This window comes from Arachis duranensis, chromosome 1 (genome assembly GCF_000817695.3).
Source record: "Arachis duranensis cultivar V14167 chromosome 1, aradu.V14167.gnm2.J7QH, whole genome shotgun sequence".
In the NCBI taxonomy this organism is placed as follows: domain Eukaryota; kingdom Viridiplantae; phylum Streptophyta; class Magnoliopsida; order Fabales; family Fabaceae; genus Arachis; species Arachis duranensis.
The window spans coordinates 48,072,478-48,092,372 of NC_029772.3; positions in this window are offsets into that span (position 1 = coordinate 48,072,478).

Here is a 19,895-nt window from a genome sequence, read left to right on the forward strand (position 1 = left end):
TAGAGATTGAGGAAAGGTCGCCTAGAGTAGTTCACTACAATGAGGGAGCAAACTCCCAACTTCAGAGAGAAGAGCTCGACTTTTTACCCGAAATCCAAGAAAGAGCTCGGATAAGGGAAGAAGCTCTAAAGCGCCGAATGGCCTCCAGATATAATCAAAATGTAGTACCGAAAAGTTTTGCAGAGAATGATCTCATCCTAATCCGAAATGATATTGGAACAACTCGACCAGGAGAAGGAAAGCTGGCAGCAAACTGGAAAGAACCCTACCGAGTTGTAAAAATACTTGGAAAGGGCTACTACAGACTGTCTGAACTCAACAGACGAGAGTTTCCCAGATCATGGCACGCCTGCAACCTAAGTAGGTACTACAGTTAGAATAAACAAAGATCTCATCATTGGATGCACTCTTTTTCCTGAAAAGGTTTTTTAATGAGGCACCAAGTTGAGATTCAAACAATCCCATATGTATATATTTGCACTTTTTCTTTTTACACAATATATTTTAGATGTTCTACAAAGATTCCAAGATGCATTAATCTGAAGCATTCACCGTCCGATTATAAAGCAACAGATCGGTGGAAAGTGAAAAATAAATTTCACTGCATGATCACGATAAAGACAACCGTCCGATAAAGGTGAAAACGGGATTCACCCAAAGGACGATCTAGAGATGACAACCACTTTCTACAAATTGGCAAAGATGAACACAGAATAATGTAAGAAGTTATCGAAAGTGATCTAAAAAAGAACCTGACGAGGTCTTACGGATCGCTAAAATAATAACTTAAGGACTGGTCGAACATTAAGAAGTCAAACCAAGTCAACCCAAGTTATAAGTAAACCTTGGAAAGAGGTCTGGCCAACCCTATTAAAGAGGATTACTTTAACTTAGAAGGGCCTGACATAATCAAGTTGGCCCAAAACAAAAAGCTATGCGAAGTAGTCCCTGAAAGAGATCTGACAAAGATCCAAGAAAGAGGACTACAAAAAATAACTTAAAGGAGACCGGCATAACCAAGTCGGACTCCTACCACTTAAAAGTTATGCGAAGTAGTCCCTGAAAGAGATCTGACAAAGATCCAAGAAAGAGGACTACAAAAAATAACTTAAAGGAGACCAGCATAACCAAGTCAGACTCCTACCACGTAAAAGTTATGCGAAGTAATCCCTGAAAGAGATCTGACAAAGATCCAAGAAAGAGGACTACAAAAAATAACTTAAAGGAGACCGGCATAACCAAGTCGGACTCCTACCACTTCAAAGTTATCAAAGTAATCCCTGAAAAGAGACCTAACAAAGGTCCAAAAAAGAGGATTACAGAAATAACTAAAAGAGGGACTAGCGCAAAAGACCCATCAAGAAACAAGTTGGACCCCTGAGTCACAACCTCAAAGGATCAAAGCTACAAACAATAAAATAAAACAATCCGAGGAGGTCAAGCTGCAAAATTTCAAACATCAGCAAGCTATTGTTCAACTATTTTTTAAAAGGCCGTAAAAGGCCACCAAAACTTACCACCAAAAGACAGTAAGCTATTGTTCAAAATATAAAAGTTGCTAGATAAAGCAACTAAGAAGTGTCAGCGATTAAATAAAAAAGTTTCAAAAGCCCACAAGCCGGGCCAGCTACAGATCAACAAGCTTCAGGAACTTTCTTGGCATCATCAGGATAAGGAGAAGGAGGACGAGTCTGAATAGGCACGGCATCTACAGTTCCATCTTTCCGGTTCAGAACCTGGCAATCCAAATCAGGCGCAACCGGAAGAGCAGAAGAAGTCGACACTTTGGCAGAGGACACAGGAGGAGGATCAGCATCATCATCACCATCGTCGTCAGGGACAATCTTGCCATCCCTGACAACATTGTCCAGGCTGAAAGGGGTGAGATCGGCCTCGGGAGCAACGACCCGAAATTGCTCCTTCAAGTTCTCGTAAGCAGCAGTCACACTGCCCATAAGATGACCTTGGAGCTCAGAAATAATCCTCCCGGGCATTGTTCAACTCCTCCCTCAGGCGCATCACCTCCCGGTAAGTCATGACGTAACTCTCCTTATGCATCAGGGCTGTGTCCTCGGCCAACCTCAAAGAAGCCGCCAGCGAAAGGGAACTTGCCTTCTCATTTTCTAGATCCTTCTCTAACTTGGTCACCTTTAATTCGAGCTCCTCCTTCAGCCCCTTCATCCGGTCAAACTTCTGCTTTGCCTCCTCCATAAATGCCTTGGTGGCATGAAGAGGGAGACTTTGAGCAGTCCGGTGTATAGCGGCCGCCATAAACGCCATCTGCACGTGATTCCGGGCCATAAATTTCAAATGATGGAGGATGGACACATCGTCCATTGAGAGAGTACCATAGGGCCCAAATTGTTGATCTATGAACTCGATGGCATTGAAGTCAGGGGCATTGAGGTTGAAGGGCTCAACCGTCTTTTGCTTCTTACTTGGAGGGGCAACTGATGGAACGGCAGAAGTAAGGTCAAGATCCATCAAGCGGACCCGAGGTGTCGGAATCACTTTTTTCACCTTGGGGGAACTCGGCACTGCTGGTTTCTCACGCACTTGAGAGGACCCCTCCCCAGCCGCCTTGGCGACAATATTCCTGGCAGCAGTCGCCCTCTGCGCCCTCTTAAAAGCTTTCATAGATTCATTATTCTTCATTGCCTCTGCAAATAAAACAGAAGTCAAGCTACAAATCTAACAAGTCGGAAATACAGCTACAAGTAACATAAACAAACAGCAAAGAAAACACAAGATACCCAGTTCAGTTTGAAGAAGAGAAGGATTGATTAGAAATTTCTTTGTATCAAGATGGGGAGGTTGACCCCAGCGTTCAGTCACAAAGGCTCGCTCAGCCTCGTCCAACATGTCCCAAGAATACCTGGAGACCCTCACATCTTTTTGCCATTCTAGGGGAAAGGCAGGCTCATCATTTTCGTCCAGAAAAAAGGGCCGAGTTCCTTTAACAGCTCGGACCTTGAAAAATAGTTTTTAAAATCGCGGAATGACTCGTCAAACATGGAAAAAACCTTCTTTCCCTGGGTGGAACGAAAGGAGACCCAAGCTGCCTTCTTTTTCACCACTCCAGGCTTAGTCAAGACAAACAAGTAGAAGAAGAGAGATTGGGAAGCAGGAATACCAAAGCCTTTGCACAACAATTGGAAAATTTTATAAACCCCAGGAGTTGGGGTGAAGTTGAGAAGGGGCAACATTACAAGACCATAACAAGTCGATTTCAAATTGAGTAAAAGGAAGGGTGATACCCAGCAGACCAAAGAAAAAGTCATAAGCATAAAAGAAAGGGCGACCATCAACAACCCGAGTTGAAAAACAGACTCTCTCGTCAGAAGAAGGAGGGACAAGTTCATAGTTCTTCTCATCACCAGAATTGCTACAGACACTATGAAACTGCCTAAGCTGAGCACAAAACTCAGAGTCAGCCAGCGAGACACACAGGAGAACCATGGAGTCCACCCAATCGGCCATACCCGCAGGAACCTGGGAAGGCATCTCTACAACGTTATTTCGGGAAGACATGAGGCCAACTAAATCCTACAAAAAGAAAAGAAGAGTGGATTACTTAAAAACACCTTGGACATGGGTCAAAACATCTCGACGGACGAATAAACCAAAAAGGGAAAAACCCCAAGACTCAAGAGAAGAAGTCTTGGAGCATCTTTTGGGGGCAGTAAACAAGAAGGGTCTTCAAAATCATTTCTACAGTCTACATCTCGGCACCCATCAAAATAAAATCCAGAAAAAAAAGCAAAGAAAGCAAAAACGCAAAAGGTCCACCCTTCTACAGTTTATCAGGAAAAGCATTGCTCCCACAGTATACCAACACTACTGCTACAGTTTATCAGAACACCAAAAAGGCCAAATGAAAAAACAGCAAAGGCACAAAACTTTTCAAAATCAAGCAAAATCATCAACCAAGGCACCAACAGAAACGGCGGCAACATGCAAAAGAAAAAGATTCAAGCAACAAGAAAAAGGTTCACACCAAAAAACGAAGAAAATTCAAAACATGCAACAAAGTCAAGCACGATAAAAATAGAAAAATCCAAACTTTCTCCAAAAAGAAGATCAAAAGGAAAACTTCATCGCAAAAGCCGAAAACAAAATACGAAATGGGACTAATCTGGAGACGAAAAAAGCTTCGAGGAAGAGTGGAAGCGCAGAGATAAAGGCTGCCCAAAAGAACGCCAAGCGACGCCGCAAACACAAGAAAGTAGAGGCGCAAGCGAAAGACAGAGAGCAGATGAGAGAAACAGAAAAACGAGAGAGTAAAGGGAGAAGTTATGCAAGAAGAAATGAAGAAGAGAAACCGTTTTTTGATCGCAAAATTCAAAATAAAAGCCAAGAGAAAATGAAGGGCAACTAATGCCAATTAAATACGGATATCAAAACCGCTTGCGTTCCCAAAAAATCGCTAATACAAAGGCGCACGCTTTTAGAGGAAAACGTTCTACATTCAAAAAAGGACTTTACAAAGAAAGGAATCGACAAGTGCTTGAGTTCGACTTTAAGAAGGACCGAAGTCAAAGACTCGACCTCGAAAAAAGATCGAGCTCAAGCAGGGGCACTGTTCATACCCTGGGTCGAGCTATCCGACCTAGGATGATTCGAGATAAAGCAACCAACCTCTTCAAGTCAAACTATCCGACCTCTTTTCAAAGAGCTCGGTCAAATCGACAGGAGAGCCCAATTAAGGGCCCAAATAGAGTAGTACGACCCAAATCCTAAGGCAACCCAAGCCTACAGGATAGAGGCGGATCCGTTGAAGATACGCTGACCTCAACTCAAAAAGGTCACGTCTCACCACTATAAATACACTGGAGCACCCAGGTATAACTCATACTCTGATTCTACTCAATACCTGCTTAATACCCTTGCTAACTTAAGCATCGGAGTCCCTTGCAAGTACCCCCCACCCTCCGGGGACGAAGGATCAACACCATCACTAGGTCCAACAAGTCGGACACACCAGCTCCGGCCGCTACACACCTGCCGGACACATCGGCTCCGACCAGCACAGAAGATCTCGTCCGAGATCGACCTACAGTTTCAGGTAACCCCCGGAACAGCACTATTTTGATGAATGGATTTCTTTCGGTAAAGAAATTCACAAGAATATAATCGCGTTGTAAGTATAGTTTCTAAATCAATAGAGAATCCTTTCGTACAAAAGTTTGGTTATCACAAGTAACAAAACCTAATAAAATTTATAACCGAAGTATTCAAACCTCGGGTCGTCTCTCAAGGAATTGCAGGGAGGTATGTTTTATTATTGGTTAAAGAAAACAATATAATTTTGGGTTTTTAAAATAAGGAACAAGTTATTTAAATGGCAAGGAAATTAAATTAATAATTATAAAATCTCTTGGCAAGGTATAAGAAATTGAAGTCCTATCCTAGTTATCCTTATCAGGTGTGATGAGAATTAGACTCTGCTCCCACTTTAGTTAGCCCTTAATAAATAAAGAAAAGTCATGCGGACTTATTAATTTGATCCTCAAGTCCTAGTCAACTCCTACGAAAAGACTAGAGTTATTGGAGTACAAATTAATCAGTAAAGAATTCCAATTTCAATCAACAGCTGAGTTTGATAACTCAAGTGTTACTAATTACTCAATCAAGGCCAAAGGGTGTAAAATGCTAAATTAAACTCATAAATATGAATTACCTCAAATTGCATAAATAAGAGAAATCAAGTCTGACATAAAGGTTCATAAATTAAAGTAATAGAATAAATAAAAGTAGAAAATAAATTAAAGGAATATTGAACCTGTGATGAAGAGAAGTAGTCTGAACATAATAGAAATCCTAAATCCTAATCCTAAGAGAGAGGAGATAACTTCTCTCTCTAAAAAACTACATCTAAAAACCTAAAATTGCGAATTTGTATGAGTTGTTATTGATGAATGGATGGATTCCCCACTTTATAGCCTCTAATCTATGCTTCTGAACTTGGATCTGGGCCAAAAAAGGATTCAGAAATTGCTAGGAGCATTTTCTGCAATTTCTGCACGTGGCGTCTATCACGCATATGCGTGGGTTACGCGTTCGCATCATCTGGAGTTTTGCTCTTCCGCACGTCCGCATCAGTCACGCGTCCGCGTCAATTGCGTTCTGCTCAAGTCATGCGTCCACATCGTCCATGCGTGTGCGTCATTTGTATTTTGTGCTAAGCACACGTTCGCGTCGTCCACGCGTTCGCGTCGCTGCTTTTTCTTCAAAACTCCATTTTTGTGCTTTCCTTCCAGTTTTGTTTGTCTCCTTTTTGTCCTCTAAGTCATTCCTGCCCTATGAAACCTGAAAATACTTAACACACAAATCACGGCATCAAATGGTAATAAAGGATAATTAAATTTAATATTTTTAAAGAATAGGAAACATGTTTTCACATATATCATAAAATGAGGAAGGAATAGTAAAACCATGCAATTTACATGAATAAGTGGGTGAAGATTTGATAAAAACACTCAATTCAAGCACAAGATGACTCATAAAATAGGGGTTTATCAACTTTCCCACACTTAAACAATAGCATATCCTCATGCTAAACTCAAGAGAAGCTAAAAGAGTGAAGAGGAATGGTAGAGAGTATGAAATGCAACCTATCTTTGTGAATGCAACTACATGCAAAATGTTTCTACCTACTTGGTTAAAAGTAAATAAACCTTTCAAGAACAAATATGAACTGGATTTCACTATTTCAAATCACAAAAATGAAGTACAAATGCACTTGCAGAAGAAAATAGCTCATGAAAGCCAGGAACAAGGAATCGAGCATCGAACCTTCACTGGAAGTGTATACACTCTAATCGCTCAGGTGTTTAAGGTTCGATACTCTCAATTCTCTACTAATCTTGCTTCCTAAGGCTTGCTCTTCTTCTACCAATTAACAAAGAATTAATGCACAGATACACATATCAAGAGGTCTTTTAAGGGTTGTAATGGGGTTAGGGTCAAGGTAGGATTGTATTTGGTCAAGTGGACTAAAATCTGAATCCTTAATTAACCTAAACTTCTCACCTAAATTAAGACAATCCATATAATCATAATACCACATCTAACTATCCATTAACTATGTTTACCACATATTCATGCATCCCAGATTTAAGTACAACTCATATGCATTGATATTATTACTTTAACTTGGGGCATTTTGTCCCTTTTTTGTTTATTTGCTCTTTTTTCTTTTCTTTTTTTTATTTTTATTTTTTTCTCTCTTTTTTTCATAATTTTTCTTTCTTTTGCTTTTCTCAAGGCATATGATTAAGGTATTGAATGCATGAACATATTCTCAACATTCTTTCACATTTTTAGAAAAATTCTAACATACTCAATTCTCAAACCAAATGTTTCCAAACCCAATTTCCCCACACTTAAATCATAAGCACTTTCACCAGTCTAAGCTAACCAAGGATTCAAATTAAGGACATTATTGTTTTTCGCTTAGAGTTAGTGATGAGCTAAAGTAAAGAACAAAGGGGTAAAATAGGCTCAACATAGGTTTGCAAAGGATAATGAAAGGGTAAGGCCATATGGATATGTAATCTTAGCGAAACAAGGTCTCAATCACATAAGTGCATGCATACATTAAACAATGGAAATATAGAATCAAGCAAGACAAAGATCACAATTTTAGAGAGAAAAACACACACCAAAAATAAAATATTGGTTGATAAAATGCAATCAATTAGGCTCAAAATCTTACTGGTTTTGTGTGTTCGAGCTCTAAACCATGTTCCAAAATAATATTTCTTCAAACAAGTTTCTTAAAAATTTTAATTCAAATTAGTGAAATGCTATAAATGGTTTCTTGAAAAAGAAAATATTACTTCAACCAAGTAGTTGGTAAAATATGAACAAAATTAGACAAACATGCAAATGCAACAACTAATTTAACAAAGAAAATTTAGCATTGGTGTTAAAATATGAAGTAACTAACCCATGGAAGTCAGTATCGACCTCCCTACACTTAAAGATTGCACCGTCCTTGGTGCATGCTAAGATGTGCAAGTGGATGGGTGGCTCCAACTGACGCTTTTCTCCAAGGATTGTGCAGATGGACTTGTTTGTCTCCCTATTTAGAGCTTTCCCTTTCCCTTCTTTGGTGGCCATCCTGAAAGAAGAGGGAAAAGAAGAAAAGTAACCCAACAACAAGGATAGGAAACAAATAAAATATGGGTGGATTAATGTCAAATAATGAGGGTCTCAATTACATGGTAGCTACAACATGCAAGTGACAAAACAATAGAAGCACATGGCATACCAGTGGTGCAAAATTTGCAACAAAGGGGAGGAGACAGTAGATAGTGAAAGACAATATAAATTCATGTCAATGCAAAAGGAATACAGGTATCATAAAAGATTGGCATCGACAGATAATTAATATCATCCAACAGTGTAATACAAGTCACTAAGCACCAAAATAGTACCAGAAAAGATATAACAGTGGAATAAGAACATTTAACACCAATGGTAAAATAACAACTTAGAGAAGAAAATAAGAATATGCACAAAATTAAAATACAATGAATGAAAGTATGCAAATAAATTGAATAAAATAGAATGGAAGTGAAGAGGGATGAGAGGTTTAAGGGATGAAGAAGAAAAAAGTAAGAAAGGAGGAGGAAAGGAGATAAGAAAGAAGTAAGAATTTAAAAATGGGGGAGAGACGCGCGCGTAGGGCACACGTGCGCGTGAAAACCACATTACCCATGTGACGCGTAAGCATCGCCCACGCATACGCGTGGGTGGTCAGAATTTAAAAATGGCGCGCATGCATCAGTGACGCGTATGCGTGGGTGATTTTGTGCCTTGGGCACAGTGCCCGAACCAGGCCAGCATAACTTTCGGCCTAACACCTCTTTATGCCGATTTGTAGGGTTATGCGTACGCGTGGGTGACGCGTACACGTGGAAGGCTGATTTTGCAATTGACGCAGACGCATCAGGGACGCGTTCGTGTGGGCATGTTTGTGCCTGAGGCACGCCTCCAGCCACGCTCCCGCGCAACTCTTTGTAAGGTTTAGCGTCGCATGAGACGCACGCGCGTTGTTTACGCGCGCGCGTGGGACGCTTTTTTTTGGAATATATGCAAAATGCAGAATGCAGTATGCAGGTGCTAATGCAAACATTATGAATGACACTAATAAAATAAAAATAAAATAAACAAAGGAACGATTATACCATGGTGTGTTGTCTCCCACCTAGCACTTTTAGTTAAAGTCCTTAAGTTGGACATTTGGGGAGTCCTTTGTTATGGTGGCTTGTGCTTGAACTCATCCAAGAATCTCCACCAATGTTTGCAATTCTAATATCCTCCGGGATCCCAAACTAGGCACATAAAGCCTTCAAGTAAGTTAAAGCAGATGACTAGGCCCCAAGAGTATTGATTGCCAGAATGAATTCTGGGGTCCCAGATCTTACTTTTACACCCGTCTTCTTGTTGATCATCATGATTCCATCTGGGTGGCACACAATTTAAATTCTCACTGAGACATCCAAACAGCTTCCTAGACCCATACAATTTAGTATTCTTCCAACCATGATACTTCAGCTGTGAGCTTCCTACCACAATAAACCTATGATTGTGTTACCAACTACTAACCATCTCCCTCTTACTCTTATAGCCACAAAGAGCTCTAAGTTGCCCATCCGTCTCAAGAAAAGTATACTCAAGTGGGCTAATTAAGCTCAGAGATGATAGATTTACCCACTTGAATGAAGGGATGGATGGTGATGGCTTTGGGGGAGAGGTCTCCGGCAACATTGGCAAGGTGATTTCCAGTTCCATTCCCTTGGGCTCTTCTTTGACAACTCCCACCTCTTTGCAAGCTTCTTCAATATCAACCTCTTCCTCTTGGTAGCTTGCTTCCAATTCAATCTCTTCTTCATTGTTCACCAAGGGCATGGGAGGTTGTGCTTCTTCTTCTTTAATCTCCATGTCTAGTCCAACGGGAGAGGATTCAAATGTAGATAAGAATTCATCAATGATTGAATCCATCTCTTGATCATCTCCTTCAAAGTCTTCAACCATGATATGCCTTGGAGGTTGTACACCCTCTTGAACATCAAATTCAAACGTCTTGGAAGGAGGCTCTATGCCTTGAGTTTTCCATGGAGGTTCAGCATCTCCTAAGTCTTCAACCACTTCCTCTTTAACTATTGCGGCTTTGTCCAGTTGTTTTAGTATAAAATCGTACTCCTCCTTGATGATTTCCTTTCTATGTCAACTCTTTTCAACTATTCTTTCATCTTCAAGGCCCTCTCCTACCGCTACCCTTAGGGCCTCTTCTAGCTTCTTATGATGTATAGATTCGCAAAGATGATTCCTTCTTTCTTGTTTCATATTAATAGCGTAATTGGGATCACCTTTCTCTTGGATTGATGGATGTGGGTGCTCATCCATGGAGGATGGTGATGGGATGGAAGGATCATTATGTGGTTGAAAAGGAAGTGCACTAGAGCTTGAGGGTTGAATATTGGAGGTATTCGATGACCCAATCTGGGGGACGAGAGCTTGTATAGTAGAGGTCAGACCGATAAGTGTGTTTTCCATGGTCTTTTGTCTTTGGTGCATAACGCTAAGAGTGTTGTTATCCAATGGAGGTTGGGGTGGATAGGATGGTTCATTTGTTGGGAGAGAGGACTCATAATACGGAGGTGGTTCTTCTTGATAAGGATATGGAGATGGTGAATATTGAGGTGGTAGTTCTAGGTGTGGCTCATATGGTGGTTGGTGTGGTGGATAAGGATTAGGGCCATATGGAGGTGAATGGTGGTAGGTGGCTTGTGAGTGTGGTGGTTCAAATGTATGTTAGGGAGGCAGTTCATAAGCATATGGTGGGCCTTGTTGGTAACTACAAGGGGGTCCGCCATATTCATTATCTTGGTATGCTCCCTGGAATGGCTCTTGACCATAGTAATTTGGTGGAGGTTGGTTATCACAAAAGGGTCCACCATAACTATTGTCTTGGTAGGCATCATAGAACGGTTGTTGGTGATAGCGCATTGGAGGGATTTTGTTGCCAAGAGGGTTGATCAAATCCTTGCGGCTCCTCCCATCTTTGATTCTTCCAACATGCCTATTTTCATTATAGCTTCCATTCCTTACAACAACAATGGAATCAAACTTGAAGTCAGAGGGGTGAGAATTCATAGTAGTTAATAAAAATAAAAAATAAAAACAAATAAACAAGCAAAAGCAAATATTTACAATAACCAATAATAAGGCACACGTTTGCAATTCCTTACGGCGCCATTTTGACGAACGAACTTTTTTAGGTAAAGAAATTCACAAGAATATAGTCGCGTTGTAAGTATAGTTTCTAAACCAACAGAGAATCCTTTCGTACAAAAGTTTGGTTGTCACAAGTAAGAAAACCCAATAAAATTTATAACCGAAGTATTCAAACCTCGGGTCGTCTCTCAAGGAATTGCAAGGAGGTATGTTTTATTATTGGTTAAAGAAAACAGTATAATTTTGGGTTTTTAAAATAAGGAACAAGTTATTTAAATGGCAAGGAAAATAAATTAATAATTATAAAATCTCTTGGCAAGGTATAAGAAATTGAAGTCCTATCCTAGTTATCCTTATCAGGTGTGATGAGAATTGGACTCTGCTCCCACTTTAGTTAGCCCTTACTAAATAAAGAAAAGTCAAGCGGACTAATTAATTTGATCCTCAAGTCCTAGTCAACTCCTACGGAAAGACTAGAGTTATTGGAGTACAAATTAATCAGCAAAGAATTCCAATTTCAATCAACAGCTGAGTTTGATAACTCAAGTGTTACTAATTACTCAACCAAGGCCAAAGGGTGTAAAAAGCTAAATTAAAGTCATAAATATGAATTACCTAAAATTGCATAAATAAGAGAAATCAAATCTGACATAAGGGTTCATAAATTAAAGTAATAGAATAAATAAAAGTAGAAAATAAATTAAAGGAACATTGAACCTGTGATGAAGAGAAGTAGTATGAACATAATAAAAATCCTAAATCCTACCTAAGAGAGAGGAGAAAACCTCTTTCTCTAAAAAACTACATCTAAAAATCTAAAATTTTGAATTTGTATGAGTTGTTATTGATGAATGGATGGATTCCCCACTTTATAGCCTCTAATCTGTGCTTCTGGACTTGGATCTGGGCCAAAAGAGGGTTTAGAAATTGCCAGGAGCATTTTCTGTAATTTCTGCACGTGGCGTTTGTCACGCGTACGCGTGGGTCACGCGTTCGCGTCATCTGGAGTTTTACTCTTCCGTGCGTCTGCGTCAGTCACGCGTCCGCGTCAATTGCCTTCTGCTCAAGGCATGCGTCTGCGTCGTCCAAGCGTGCGCATCGTTTGTATTTTGTGCTAAGCACGCATCCGCGTCGTCCACGCGTTCACGTCGCTGCTTTTTCTTCAAAACTCAATTTTTGTGCTTTTCTTCCAGTTTTGTATGTCTTCTTTTTGTCCTCTAAGTCATTCCTGTTCTATGAAACCTGAAAATACTTAACACACAAATCATGGCATCGAATGGTAATAAAAGGATAATTAAATTTAATATTTTTAAAGCATAGGAAACATGTTTTCACATATATCATAAAATGAGAAAGGAATAGAAAAACCATGCAATTTACATGAATAAGTGGGTGAAGATTTGATAAAAACACTCAACTCAAGTACAAGATGACTCATAAAATAGGGGTTTATCAGCTCTCTCTCTCTAATAAAAAAATAGTTTAACTAATTATTAGTATTTCATTAGTAAACTTCAAGCATTACACTTAGATGCATCAACAATAATAAAGGCCATTTTTCTTGTCGTGTGAAAAGAACAAAAGATTATAGATTTGTTTAAACGTAAGATAAGAAAGCATCTGATGTATTAAACATATAACCATTTATATGGTGTCTCCTCCTATCAATTTAAGCTTTTAAGAGGAGTGGTATCGTGATATGGTATTAGAACTCTATGTCCAAAACATGTAAAGTTCGATCATTGATAAATTCTAAAAGTAAAAAAATAGCATAAGACAAAACAAAAGAGAAAAGAAAGTCTATGCAAAAAATCAAGTAAGAACCCAAAAAATGCTCTTGTTTGAGGAAGAGTGTTAGAGATATAACAATTCATGCTGCCTCCTCTTATCAGCTTAAACTTTTAGGAGGAGTGATTTCATGACATGATATCAAAGCTCTATGTCCAAAAGATATAGACTTTAATTCTTGGTGAACCAAAAAAAAAAGTATAAGGCAAATAAATGAAAAAAAGAATGCTGATGCAAAAAAAAAAAATCAAGCAAATCCAAAAAGAGACTATTACTTGAGAGAGAGTGTTAGAGATATAACCATTCATGTTGCCTCCTCTTATCAACTTAAACCTTTAGAAGGAGTGATTTCATCACACCTATTAGCTTTAGTCTTTGGGACAAATGGTATCATGATATGATGAATAAAGAACTAGCTGACCAACAACGCAACGAAAATGCTTTTAATAATTACTTGAAAACTAAGAAATAATTATCAACCATTTGATTCAGAAGCCAAATATGAATAAAAGAGGACAATTTACATAAACAAAAAAACAAAACTAGAGAAGTAGAAACAATCAAGAATAGAGAAACCTTAACAAAAAAAAATAAAATATAAAAGACAAGCGAGTGAGAACTACACAATGTATTCGGTTTCGAAAAGAGTGACGGGGGACATGAGCGGCAATGCAGCGACAGAGCTACTGAAATGACTTAAGCCGCAAGAAACGCAGTAAGAAGATGTGCAAAAGAAGTTGAGGAGCAAAGGCAGGAAGGGGTGCTATGAAGCTTTGAGAATGATTTTTTGGCCTTCACAAAAAATTTTTTTGGCTTAGTTTTCTAGTTTTGCTATCACGGTAGAAGTTTAAAAATTACTAGCTTTTACATTACCATAATCATACATTAGCATATTATTTTAACGTTTCTCTTGGAATCAATTCTACCATGTGTCACGACTTCAGTCGCTAGTCAATAGTGGCCACCTGTCCCTTAAGCTGTGTTTGGTTAATAGGCGGAAGCACATGAGACAAAGACACAAATACATAAAAAAATAGACATAACAATACATAATTTTTAAATTATATTTGGTAACTAATACACAACAAAACACACAAATCAATATTAAACTAAAATATCAATATTACTTTCTTATTTAGTCAATTTAGTAGCGACAACACAACCACACCCACCACCATCACCTCTACCTTTTTTATTCTCCTTTTAAAGTTGGCATAAACCACTGCCAATACCTTCAAAAATTCCAATAAAAAAGTAACAAAATCTAAATATAAATTTTTATTAAAAAATAAAAATTAAAACAGAGAAAAATTTTTGGAAGAGGCGGCGTGTTCTCCATGAAGAATGATGGCGATGACGTGTTTTTACAAGTGAAGGTGAAGTGGGAAGCACCAAGATAAAGTCAACAAATAAAAAAAATAAGTTTTGGAAGAGGCGGTGTCTCCTCTGCAAGGAGTGATGACAGTGATGTATTTCTACATGTGAGGATGAAGTGGGAGAACAAGATGTTGATGTATTTCTACATTTGAGGATGAAGTGGGAAAAACAAAAGTAGAGAGAGAGAGAGAGAGAGAGGACAACATATTTGTAAAGTGAAAAAAGAAGAGAGTATTGTTGAGAGAGAAGAAGAGAATTTGTGAAAGTGAAGAAGCAATGAATAAAGTTGAGAAAGAAAAAGGGTAAATTTGGAGATATCATAAACTAGTATGAGTAAAAATGTCCAAAAATCTAGTTTTATCATAAAATATTTGTGTCTTAATATTTTGGAGAAACACAAAATACCTGTTTATTGTTTGCCATTGTGTACCACCATATCCTTTGATAATTTAGGCTGCATTTGTTTGTGTATTCCCTTAAAACGTAAACATAAAGACATAAACACTAAAGACATAGACATAGACATAATAAGCATACACAAATTTTTCAACTTGTTTGGTATACAAGTACAAGACAGAATACACAAATCACAGTCTTGTTAAAATATCAATATTGCCCTTATTTAGTACTACCCCTTCACAACCACCATCTCAACTAGACCACCACCATTAACAATCAACTACCATCTCAACCGAACAATCACCATTAATAATCTAAAACTAAATTACAAACTTAAAAAGAAAAAATTTAAAAAAAAAAAAAAAGAAAACCAGAAGGCAAAAAAGAAGAGTAGAGGTGAAAGAAGATGGTGAGATAGAGAAGAGCCGAAGAGAGAGACAGATTAATAAATAGAACAGTGGACAGAGAAAAATTGAGAAATAGAAAAGAAGAATGGTGCACCAATCTGAATACACATCGATGAGATGTGAAGAAAAGGCATGACGACAAAGGGTGACGACAACGAAAGAATAACCGTGAAGAATAAAAAAGACGAGAAGGAGGTGAAAATAGAGGAAAGAAGTGATGAGGAGTGACAATGGTGGTTTGGGTGGAAGAAAGGAATAAGAGGCAATGGTGGTCTGGTGACACAAAGGGGGGGGGAGAAGCGACAGTGATTTGGGTGGAAGAAATGGAAGAAGAAAAGCAATAGTAGTCTGGCGGCACAATAGGAGGAGAGACAGGAGTGGACTGGTGACAAGGAAGGAAAGAGGCAATAATAGTTTGAGTGGAAAGAAGAGAAGAGGAGAAGTTAAACTTACTGTACTTTGGGTGTGGGAAGGTAGAAAGAAGAGGGAGAAAGGAGAAGAATCTAAAGGATAGTTTTAAGGTTATAAATTTAAAATGAGAATTTAGTTGAAAAATAAATGTTAAAATTATTATGTTTATGTCTTAAGATTAGTGTTCTATTCTTGAGTGTTATATACCAAATTTGTGTTTTTGTGTGTCTTTGTGTCTTTTTGTGTTTATCGAAATTTTGTGTCTGAGTAACTAAATAACGGATATATCATACCAAATATTGTGTTTCACTAACTAAATTTTAGATAGACACACTAACCAACCAAATGCACACTTATGTCACAACTATTAAGTAGTGGACATGTGTCACTGTGTTTGTATATTAGGTGAACATAGCTGCTAACCAAGTAGTGCCTTAGTTACCAAAGACGTGATGACAATATATATATATAATGATTGAATAATTTATTTGTAAAAATATTTTAAAATGATAAAGTGATGAATCTCAAATAAGAATTTAGAAAATGAATTAAATCTTTTTTCTTTTAAATTAAATCTTTTTTTTAATTTTTTCTTATTTATTTTATTTAAGAAATTAATTGATATTTTGAAATTTTGTTGTTTAACTTGCAATAGCCATAATTATTCTATTAGATAATTTTGTTCATATAATAAAATTTTCAAAAATGTTTGATAAAAAAATAACCAAAAACAACTAAATATTATCTTATTTAATATTTATTAATTATTATTAAATAAAATAAATTCTGATAACTTTTTTTTTTTTATCTCTACCATTACCGAAAATTTTTTATAGCACACTATTTGAATCATGTTTCCATGAGGCACAGAAGGTGGTATAATCCGTTCAATTTTAGAAATCTATAGTATATTCCTCAAAGATACTAAAGGTTTTAGCTTGTTAGGCCATGGTTTGAGTTGGCTAATGGTGTTGTTTTCTTTATTGAATGGTATCATGAGCACCACCACACTAAGTACTCTAATGGAGGAAAATTTACAATCCTGAAAGATATCATGACTTAGAAAGTTCTTTAAAGCGCAATTTGTTTATCAAATGCATATCATGCTTTAATTGTACTATTCCCGGGTTTATGCCAATTGATAAAGCAAATAAATATAGTAAATTAGAGCACACTTTTTCCATGGACAAATTAATGCGCTCTCCATTTCATCGGGTCTTCTTAAATTATTTTTAATAATTTATTATTTTTATTTAATAAAAATATTATATACACACAAATTTAGTTATTAAATTACTGTATATTTGTATATGAATATATAGTGAATTATAATATCTTTATGTTTATAATGATTATTATAACTATATAAATATTGTTAAAATAAAAATCATATTTTTTTATATTTTGATAATACTTTTTTTTAACAATACTATTTAAAAAGTATTGTTAAATAATAGAAAAAAAATGACCATAGTCATTATAGTATAGATGTATTAAAATTAGCAATGCTACGTAGTTAAAAACTCACAAATAATAAATAAAAACATACAGTCAATAATACTCTTACTTATAAGAGAGTGTGAATTACATTCTCTTAATTTAATTTACATAATTAATTTTCTTTTATAAATATTTTTTCATCTAATTACACTAAAAATTAATCCAAATTTGATGTGAATCAAATCCTAAAAATCTCTCCCTCATTATTATATCCAACAATTATACCATCTTTATTCCAAATAAAAATTTTCAAATTACCACAACATAATTTACAAAAAATCTAAATATCTCAAATTCAATTAGTCTTAATTTATTAGAAATAAAAAACATAAAAACAATTATTTTATGACCTGTAGAATAAAAAAATAAATAATAAATCAATCTCAATTCGTTGAGCATAGACGTTATATGTTTAAATTATAAATATTATACATATAAAATTATGGATGTTAAATTATAAATATTTTAATAATTCTACTATACAACTCATATTATACATAAAGTTGGTAGTGCAGTTTGGATGTATTTAACTATTTAAGTAATATAAATGAAGTCAAAATTAAAAGTTTTTGACAGTTTTAGAGCGAAAATTCTTGTCTTTCAAACATTTCCATATTAAAATATACATTTAGTGATTGATGATTTTGTGTATACGGGTGCGTGATTATAAGTCTAATCATTTTGTTGGAGACTGGCTAATTAGACTAGAGCATTCGTTTTTGGCCAGGTATGGTACATAAGTAGAGCAGGGAAAATTTTATCTCCATGCTTCAAACCACCAAGTGGCTGATGACATATAGGTGATTATGGTTTTACATTATTGGACACCATTCCTTGAATATAACACCTCGTAAACAAAAGAATGAATCATGTTCATGCTTTCGAAGCTTTAATTTGATGCAAACTTGAAAACCTTTCCGATCCACACACAAACTGCTTCTGACCTTCAACATCTGTAGATGTATGTAGATAGAAGAATCCTCATCAATCATCACGAATCTCCTTAGCAGACATGTTTTACATACCTTGTAATCTTGTATTGTGATCCATGCATTTTGGAGTTGCTCTAAGTTCCAATGCTGACACTGTAATAATTTTTTGGTAGACTTTCACACTTTAATATGATTATATATAATCATATACACTAAAATTAGTCATTAAAACCAACCACTATAATATAAAATACATGTTAGAATATGTTATAGACTCGGTTTCTGGGTCCCCGAACTCGGAGCAACCTTCAACCCGTGTACCTGGGCCCTGACCCCTTTGCGGTCCAAACCGGCCCTACAATTCCTAACCAACATTCGAAATCAAATATCCCTCTTATCTTAATGGATAACATAAGATAACTACCCCAAAATTTATAAATGGAAGCCAGAGACCACTCAAGTACGTTACTCATTCCACTTACATATACCTCTTAGATCTATTCAGACTTGGGCGTCGGAGTGTCTTTGCAGGTACCACCCCCGCCACTTCAATCAGATGATCTGACAACCGCCTCGACTCGCGAGTCCTGATCCATCTCACTTTCCGTACTAGAGACATCTAGTACATTGGTACCATCTGTGGAGACTGCCAAGTCGTGGCGGCATGATGGAGAATGAGGAGCAATCCTCAAGCCATCACCACGATTCAAACCCACGAAGCCCAACACCCGAACTTAGGGATAACATTCCTCCCACTCACAGGAGGATACCAGCACCGTGCACCGCCAACCAACTCCAGTCCAGCGGCAACAGAAGGAGGACAACTGCCAGCCCACTGAAGCCCGAGCACCCGACGGCCTAGGAGAAAAACCAATCCAGATAATTCAAGTGCTCTACCTTAGAGTGCAAAACCTCGAGGGCCGAGTCACGTCCAAAGAGCGATATCACCCAGAACACGCAAGTCAAGCAACCTCCACAACCTGATAGCATCATGAGACCAAAACACCAGGTCACTCGAAGAACGACATGGGAAACAACACAACTGCAACATCTCCAGGAATCCGGAACGCCGACGCGACGAGGACGACCGGAGACACCACCGGGATGTTAAACGAACACGAAATGAGCATGTGATAATGGGAGTCACCCCATTCATCGAGAAAATTCTGAAAGCCAAACTCCCAAAAGGTTTTGACAAACCCACCGACATGAAGTATGACGACACCAGAGACCCCCAGGGATACCTAACAGCCTTCGAGGCCAGGATGAATTTGGAAGGAGCCGCCGATGCGATTCGATGAAGAGTCTTTTTGGTAACTAGTGCACGAAATTGTGATCTCAATGGCGCCAACAACTTGGTATGCACAATTGTAATCTCAACTCTTTTTCACAACTTCGCACAACTAACCAGCAAGTGCACTAGGTCGTCCAAGTAATAAACCTTACGTGAGTAAGGGTCGATCCCACGGAGATTGTCGGCTTGAAGCAAGCTGTGGTCATCTTATAAATCTTAGTTAGGCAGATTCAAATGGTTATAGAGTTTTGCTAATTAAAAGATAAATAAACATAAAATAAGATAGAGATACTTATGTAATTCATTAGTGGGAATTTCAGATAAGTGTATGGAGATGCGTTATTGATGGAGTGCAGAAGCTGGTGAATTAAAAATTTATTAAAATGGTTACGTTGCAAGTATAGTTCTTAACTCACCGAAAATCTGCCTATCAATTTAGAAATATGTCACTGAAAGTTTAAATTAAAATTACTGGGAGTTTTAAGTCCCAGGTCGTCTCCCAACGAGTTGCAGAAAAGTGTGATGTTTTATTAATCAGAT